At 27.7% G+C, this 8,528-nt stretch overlaps 1 pseudogene; it reads right to left on the bottom strand.

The window, feature by feature from the left end:
* Nucleotides 1–4,258: 4,258 nt before the first annotated feature.
* On the bottom strand, nt 4,259–6,379 carry LOC113559690 (annotated as a pseudogene).
* Nucleotides 6,380–8,528: the final 2,149 nt, after the last annotated feature.

Here is an 8,528-nt window from a genome sequence, read left to right as displayed (position 1 = left end):
ATTTTAATTACTATTAGTAGTATTAATTTTTAAATCAAATGAAATGAATTAATGCAAATTGGTTTTTTTTGTCACATAGTTCACCTAATAACCTCCTAAGTTTTATGGAATGAAGTATACTTCTATATTATATATTGATTTTAAAATAGACAACAGAATCAATTAATTATGTTTGAACAAATTCATTTAGTAGATTAAAACAATGTTATTAATAATTTAACATTTAGCTTCAATTACATTTAATGTTTAGGAATTTTTTTATTTAAAATTCAGATGTATGTAGTGTTCAATTTTAGTTCAAAAGCAATGAACAGTTGAATATTTTTATTTATGGTTATACTCAGTCACATAATAAACCTGATAACATTCTAAGATACAAGGATTGTAATAAATATTAATTTTTTTAATAAGCTGAATCAATTAAGCATATTATATAAATACATTTATTTTGTAAAATAAATCAATGTTATTAAAAATATAAGGTTTATATTCAATTAAGTAGGTAAGTTAGGTGTAATTGACTTTCGCTAAGTTCATGCCATCCATGGACCTCCTTTTTTGTATTGGGTTGCGTGTCGTTCCAAAATATTTGTTATTTTTTTGCAATTGGTTTGATAGGATCCCAGGCTTTAGAGGGATTTTCAAAATCTAAGTTCCTGTACCCCGCCGTTGTTATTGTTGGATCCGAATGCCAGCCACACATCTTCTTCCTCGAACTTTCTCCCATCACTTGTAAATCTATTCATTAATTCAAATAATTTATTTTTATGAAGTGATAATATAACGATAAATATTGAAAATAAATTTAGTTATAATAGTTTCGGAGAAAAATTAAAAAATAAAAATTTTTGGACTGTTCATGCCGATGTATTTGTGGATTCAAATGGTTATACCGCTTGGGCGTGATATCGGATCTCTCTCATTAATATTTTATGTTAAAGCTAGCGTAATTATCAACTTACTCATTACAACTGAGTTACATTTTTATCATTTTCCTATTTCACAAAACTTCCTAAAGTTTTAAAAATTTTCAGACTTTTTTCATTTCAATTATCATTCTTGATAATTGATTAAAAATCAAGAAAGTAAAAAATGTAATGTGCATTAAAATCCTAAATCTTGTTTTAAGAAGATAGGTATATTTAAAATTGATAAATGAAGCGAATATACTTCTAATAATCCGCAAAATGTTGGTCTATTACCTAGAATTTGTATATAACTATAGGTATAAAAGAAATTATATCTACTGGTAAGAAATTAGATTTTTATACGATATATTGAATACTTAAAATTTAAATCGTCAAAAAAAAAACACTCCTTCGGGATATGAAATATTTGTTGTTATTTAAACAAATGACAAATTTTAAAAACAATAGATAACAATAAAAATATTTTTTTTAAAATTGTGGTTTTGAAATGACTTCAAATTATCTAAAAAAAATATTTTTAACATTATAATTTATAATACTAATATTAAATACTTTTTTCATGTAACAACTGTTTTGCCTTAGTTGTTGCATAAAATGGTTTTACATATTACTAAACAATAATACATATAATATTGTATTTTGAAGGTTATACATTATGTCTGTATACGTATATTACAGTATTTATAGACTAAAGTAGATAATATTGTAATTACTGACTAGTAATGTAGTACCTATATATACTTGTTTAGTGTTATATTCATAGACTAAACCCAAAACTGACCATATGGAAAATCAGGTTGGGTTTTCATATAGTAGGTATGTGCAATACATTAGGGGTGGCCAACTTTAATAGACTTGCGATCGACCTCCGAGATTTTCTAAATTGTCCACGAAAAAAGGTTTTTAATAAACACAAAATATATTATATAATATTTACATATGCGTGTTACACTTTATTTATTCAATATCTGTGTATAATCTTGTTTTTCATAGTTATTTATTGCTTTTTCTAATTATAATTTTTACATTCGTGGGATATACAAAGATATACTAATTTACAAAAAAAAAATTCAAAAATTCAAGAAAATGCGAAAGGGTGTCACGATCGACTCAAATTTATCTCGCAATCGACCGGACTAAATCTGTAGGTACCTAAAAAAGTACCTATGCTATACCTATAGGCTATAATACCAGGCTAAGTACTTTATTCTTTATTGTTATATAATATAGAACATGAATTTATTAATTTAATGTAATAAGTTAATTTGTTAAGTATTAATAAAACCTATACATATGTATGTTAATTTTCATTACAGACTTATAATACATAAAATTACTTATAATTCATAGTATATAACTACATGTATAATACATTATGAATACATTCCTGTCTTCCGTTGATAGTTCAAAGTTTTATCTAAATATTTCTAATAATTATTAAATACTATACAGCTGTGATTAATTACTTATGTAAACAGAACGCGTATATTATACAAAAAAAAAAGGAAGTCTATAAATCATTGTGCATTGACCAGTAAACAGTAAACATTAGACGACTTTAGTTTATACATAATTAACACCTTGTTTACAATTCGACAAATAAACATCCGTCAATTAAATTAGACTTATAAGTTCGTTCCCATTATTATCCTTAACATAACTGATCAGATCCACGACATACAAAAATTACCCGTCAATAATAAAGAAACGTCTTTTTTCATTGTTTTGAAATCTATGCATAAACATACGAGTTACAACCCAAATACTATATTGATCCGTATAATCATTAGAAAGCTTGTAGGGTAGGTACATCATTGTGTGGTATGGGTACTGGTATTATTATGTCGTTACACATAATAATATGATATTTACATTTTATATCCAATAATCACTAGTATATAATATTATCTATGTATTATAATAGATTATTGTATTACGCATTATAAAAGCTCTAATAAATCTTTAGTCGACCCGTTGTCCGCCGCGGTGCTGCCCGTATCCTAAGCCCGTTCAATAGGAACATTACATTTTTTAATCCCAGTCCACCAACCGGTATTCCGTACCGTCGTTTCGTTATCGTATCAAAACAATAACTATAATTATGTCATTATTACGCAGTTGGATTGCTTATCTGGGAGGTTTAGTTACGGTTAAATCGATTTTCGCCGATGATAACTGACATCTTCACTTACGTGTTAACACATCATTCGACTTTAACATTTTCTACTACAATACAACATTAGACTTCCGACGTCAGGACATTGATATTATCGAGGTGCACCCGTTGACGACTTACAGCTAGACAATCAATTACCATTTTTGGTACCTATGCATTTATAATTTTTGAATTAAAAAAAAAGCACCGGGTAAGCGTCAGACTTTTACACTAAATGATAACTCATAACTCATAAAAATGGTAATAAACTTCATTACAATATGTTTTAATGACTGATTACTAGACACCCGAGTATTATTTCCAACCGAATTTTCAGTGAAACGATTTTCACTCGACTATCTTGAAGGTGCCGAAGGCGGCTTCTACAACGCCTATGTTCAAAGTACACCAGCCACTAGTTTTTTATAAAAAGATTCACAATAATGTGATTAACATAAAACAATACATTTTTAAACTAAATTAGAATTCAAAATTTTTGTATAGATATACCTCAAAATTAAAATTTATAAAATGTATAATATTAAATATTCATTAAAATTAAAATTAATTATTATTTTATTCTCAACATTTATAAAACATTCCAAGATACTATAAAAAGAAAACATAGTACTCCCAAATCCCTGAAATATTCTCAATTATGCAAATATCGCTTTTTTTTAACTTTGTTAAATGTTGCTTAATTTTTACTTTTATTAAATATGAAAATACAAGTATGGAATACTTATACTATATTATACAGCATGGGTCACCAAATGGCGGCCCACGAACACATTTTATCCGGCCCGCAGACAAATAATAAATAACACATATTATGACAACATTATATTTGTTATTATTGTAAATTATTATTTTTGTTAAATATTATTAGTTTTTAAATAATGTAAATATGTATTTAGAATTTTGATGGCCCGTGACAAATTTTCAGATCCCTATACGGCCCTTCAAAAATATTAATTGGGGACCCCTGTTATACAGTTTATCTACTTATTACCTACAGTTCGTATAATCGTATAGAACTACCTTTTTCTTTTAATTATTGTGTATATTATACATTGCGTAAACCGTTAACCATCTGTGGATCGCGAAAAAAAAAATCCATATTATATTGTTATGTTTTTTTTTATTAATAATAATGAATCATATGCAAATACAATTATTGTAAGAGATTAAGAAGTTCTTCTCGTTTCAGTTTACCGAATGGAGATCTAGGCACGTCGTCTACAAATATAATACCGCCACGCAGTCTCTCGTAGTCTTTTACTCTATCTGAAAAATATTTATCAAAATCTTGACAAGAAACTAAACACATTTCGACGTGACAAATTATTATCCATGAATGTAGAATCCTACCATTGACATACGATACGAGTACGTCGGGTGCCACTTTTGACTTTGACAACTCCTATCAACAAATCCCCATGAACACTGTATTTGCCCGTCACTCGGGCATCGAGTACGGTAGGATGACTTAATAAAACGGTTTCTATGTCGATCGGAGCGATCTATGTACATTTATATAATAAATGTTATTATTTAAGTATATGTAATGGCGCGATTTAAAGAATATCACACGGTTTTCGATCGAAATTCCAAATCGAATAGCTATTCGGTCCTTGTAAATCATCAACTCTTTAATCGGACCGACAATGATCAAACAGCAATCGTCCGTATAGTATCCAACATCACCGCTCCTGCACCAACCGTCCTCGTCGTATGGACGAATCGTTTTCTTCATGTCGCTGTTGACATATCCCATCATGTTGGACACCGATTTAATACGAATTTCGCCTTCAGTATTTGGCCAACACATTCGCCAGTTTCCAAACTAACGATCAAAAACGACGTTTAAAACATTATTATTATTATTATTATTATTTAATAACCACGACACACAATTTTTTTTTCGACTAACTTTGATTTTTATACCAGCCGCTGGTCTCCCGACAGATCCTTCTCTGACGGTACTTATACCCGAATCCATCGACCAAACCGCTATAATACCCTGTTCAGATGCGCCGTACCCTTGTTTGATCGGTATTCTTCCCCGCAGTAAATCGTTTACCACTGTCACTTGTAAATCAGCTCGCATCGGAGACCCGCCAACTACGCATGTCGTTATACTCTGGGTATTATATTTGCCGTTTGACAGGACATCATTTCATTGATAGTAGCTACACCGGTCATTAAAAATGTTGGCTATATAACACATAAACATAGGTAAATCATATCGTATAATAGGTATGATATTCTATTCTATGACGCACTATTATGTTACGCGTGTATATGTAAAGTATATATATATAGAGTATGTATTCGATTTAGCGTTATCTATAACCTAATTTTACATATAAAATATATTGTAACTTAAAAGATATAAGCGGTTATTTAATGTTGGTAGTAAAGTAGGAAAAAATAATAGTGTTTACTGCTTACTTTAAATTTGTCTATTGAATCAAGTATTTGTTCAGTGGTTGAATTGGTCGAGAGAATAATAGACTTAGTTTGTCAAAATGAATACCGAACATCATTAATAAAATTTCCGCGTACCAATATATAGGAGAAGTGATTATAAATTTGTTTTCAATAGGTCCTTCCATTAATGACCTTTAAATTAGCCATATTTTTTTTTAAACTCATGCATTGATCTCACTGACTTATTTAATTTAAACACTCACCGCTTGAACGACATTAAAGCTGATTTCATAGCGTCGTCAGACAAATAAATTGATGAGCGCTATAAAGACACATATAAAACATCGTTAATGACAAATAAAACGTAACAAATCAAACTATATAATATTGTACGAAATCAAATCATTACTATTACTTTTTCTTAAACCGTGATCCAACGCAGCTATAGTCGCTTCGATCAAAAGCCCAGCTAACATAACTACTTGCGCTTCGTACGAGCCATAGTCTGTAATCATTACGACGTCTCTGTGTCCAAAATCATGATTTTTAAATGCAGTAGCCATTGCTAAATCGTTTTTTTTTCAATTTTGGATAACCGTTATCTTTACCGTTGGAACATTCGAGCTGTATACATTTATTTGATAAACATTAAAATATAACAATACTAAAATACATAATATATATATATTATATTATAAATGCATGTAAAGAACTATATATGTGATGCGTATGCATCGTACAATATCAAATAACTTACACCAAAAAGACCTTCGTTGTTATTCAATTGATCTACAAACATTTCTGCAATTGTTTTATTGTGCATAATCACTTTTGGTCCAGATATATGTATATGGAATGCCATTTTTGTAAATGTTCAAAAAGGTTACGAGTAATTACACGAAAATTTGAAAGAACCTCATATTTATAGACAAACTGATCGCGTGTTTACATATTTTTGACCTGTGGACCTGTAGTTTTATTATATTTAATACTTTTGCAAATATTATAATCTGTCTATTTGTTAAATCATTATACATTTGAATTGATATTTCAGGACAATTAAGTGTAATATTCTCATGTAAAATTTTTTTGAAAGCCAGTGTTTCTATTAATTGTTTGCCGTTCCTCAAATCTAGAAGTAATAATAATTGATAAGTATATATTATTATTTATATATATATTCTATATTAAAAGGTACTAAAGCACAATTATTATTGTGGAGTTCAGCAGTTGACACAACAGCACAATACTTTACATTTAATTAATAATACTTTGTCTAACAATACGAGGTGATTTTTTATCACAAACCACTTATTATTTCCAAAAGTATTCATGTTTTTAAAAACATTTTTTTACATACTTTCAAGTTGTTAAAAAAATCAACGTTTTTATTAAAAAATTATATTTTTAAATATTTTTTATCCTTAAATTTTTTTTAAGTTTTTTAAGTTTTTGAAGACATCATAGAGTTTTAATTTCATATTCCAAAGCAGAATAATTTTTTGAGTATTTTAATACATAAAAATCGAATTTAGGGCAAGTATTTTATGAGTTATACGTATTTAAAGTTTAGACAAGTGGAGTAGTGAACAAACATTATGCGAGTAGCCATAATCACTATCACTCCACTCCGCGCATCAAAACTTTAAATACTAACAACTCATAAACTACTCGCCCTAAATGGCTAAATGTATCGATATACTCAGAAAAATATTCTGCTTAAGAATATGAAATTAAAACTCTATATTGTCATTAGAAAAAGTAAACAACTTAAAAAAAATTAAGGATAAAAAATGTTTAAAAATATATTTTTTCAAAAAAACCTTGATTTTTTAACAACTTGAAACAATGTAAAAAATAGTTTCAAAAACATAATTACTTTTGAAATAATGAGTTGTTTATGATAAAAGAATCATCCTGTTTAATAATATAACATTATGTAAATACTAACCCCATTTTTTTTTTGATTTTTTTTTATACTACCTATTTATCTTTTCAATATTTCAATATAATATTTACATTGTGATTACATTTTTATGTGTATTGTGTATACAAATCGGAATGTGTCGAGTAGGGAGCAGTAGGCTACCTATCTATACATTATTTAAAATACCCTACCATCGAACAAATCGTTAGATATTAAGTATTGACATAGTCATATGAGACGTGAATGTAAATTATATATAGTCAACACTGTAGACCAACGCACTGTTACAAAATCTAACGTTAAATATATAGAAACTTGCAAACTGAAAAATTTTATAATATATCAATATATCCGCTCTATGCCTCTATCACCAATAATACCATATATATATATATACATAAAATACATAGTTATGGTAATGATTAATAATTAATATTGAAGTAAGCAGTTCTCTGTTAATCATTACCATTGTTTTAATTATACATTTATATAGATACCTAGTACAAGTCTATAACACTCTAAACTCGGTATATTATATTGTTTTTATAATAAATGTTATTTTTATTATACATAAAATAAATGTCAGCGAAATCTTAGTGTTCGTGGCCTGAATAATCTTTCAAGTACTTACATTAACCGTTTGTTCGAATTTTATCTTATTTACAACAATTTCTAAATCCTAATGACGTATAATATTGGTATGATTACAGTTTTAATAAAACTATTTTTTATATTATAGGGTACCTACCTAATTAGGTTACTTATATAATTTAAAAATTTAATATAGATATAGGTAATTACATATTTAATTTCTGATAATCCGGATAGATAATTTCAATAAATTTAGATTCGAATTATTTTATGGAGAGCGAGAGCTAAAAAAATGTTTTGCTAAAATTAGATGGTTAATACTTAACATAAAAATTTTATTTTCCGGTCACTCAGATAGGTAAAAAGTAAAATACTAATATGAAAATGTGCTAAATGAAAATATAATAACTATACAAATATTATTATCATAATTTATTCAGTATTTTATATATATAGTAAACAAAGAGTAATGAATACTTAATAGATATGTCCA

The sequence above is a fragment of the Rhopalosiphum maidis genome, chromosome 3 (assembly GCF_003676215.2).
Source record: "Rhopalosiphum maidis isolate BTI-1 chromosome 3, ASM367621v3, whole genome shotgun sequence".
In the NCBI taxonomy this organism is placed as follows: Eukaryota; Metazoa; Arthropoda; class Insecta; order Hemiptera; family Aphididae; genus Rhopalosiphum; species Rhopalosiphum maidis.
This window is presented reverse-complemented; position numbering and strand designations above follow the sequence as displayed.